The sequence below is a fragment of the Carlito syrichta genome, unplaced genomic scaffold, assembly GCF_000164805.1.
Source record: "Carlito syrichta isolate Samal-C Ts95f unplaced genomic scaffold, Tarsius_syrichta-2.0.1 Scaffold130627, whole genome shotgun sequence".
NCBI lineage: Eukaryota > Metazoa > Chordata > Mammalia > Primates > Tarsiidae > Carlito > Carlito syrichta.
Window position 1 is genome coordinate 24,145 of NW_007074723.1, and position 830 is coordinate 24,974.

Consider the following 830-nt stretch of genomic DNA (forward strand, 5'->3'; position numbering starts at 1 on the left):
CCTCAGCCTCTCAAAGGCGCGGGATGACAGGCTGAGCCACCGAGCCCAGCGCAAGCGATTTTTAAATGGAGCAATTCCAGCCAGGCGCCGTGGCTCATGCCTGTCATCCCAGCACTTTGGGAGGCAGAGGAGAGAGGATTGCCTGAGCACATGGATTCGAGAGCAGCCTGGGCAAGATGGCAAGACCTCGTCTCTACAATAAATAAAAAATTTAGCTGGGTGTGGTGGCGCACTCCTGTAGTTCCAGCTACTTGGAAACCTGAGGCGGAAGGATTGCCTGAGCCCAGCAGGTCGGTGATGCGGTGGCCATGAGCGTGCCACTGCACTCCAGCCTGGGTGACAGAGTGAGACTCCTGCTCAAAAAAACAAAAGTAAAATAGGCCAGGCACGGTGGCTCATGCCTGTAATCCCAGCACTTTGGGAGCTGGAGGTGAGAGGACTGCCTGAGCTCAGGGGTTCGAGACCAGCCTGGGCAATATGCCAAGACCTCATCTCTACAATAAATCAAAAACTTAGCCAGGCGTGGTGGCGCATGCCTGTAGTTCCAGCTACTAGGAAGGCTGAGGCGGAAGGATCGCCAGAGCCCAGCAGGTCGCGGTGGCGGTGGCCGGGAGCGGCCACTGCAGTCTAGTCTGGGCGACAGAGTGAGACTCTGACTTAAAAGAATAAAAAATAAAGATCAAATAAATGGGGCAGCCGGGCTCGGTGGCTCAGCCTGTCATCCCGCACCTTGGGAGGCTGAAGTGAGTGGATTGCCTGAGCCTGCGGGTTCGAGACCCGCCTGGGCGGCGAGACCTCATCTCTACAATAAATAAAAAAAATCAGCCGGG

The 830-nt window shown here is 55.9% G+C and overlaps 1 protein-coding gene across 1 annotated transcript in view; it reads right to left on the bottom strand.

Moving 5' to 3' along the window:
- LOC103250567 (amiloride-sensitive sodium channel subunit alpha) overlaps positions 1-830 on the bottom strand; it is a gene marked incomplete at its 5' end in the record, with an annotated part of 11,409 nt that overhangs the window by 4,522 nt on the left and 6,057 nt on the right. The window lies entirely within an intron of this gene.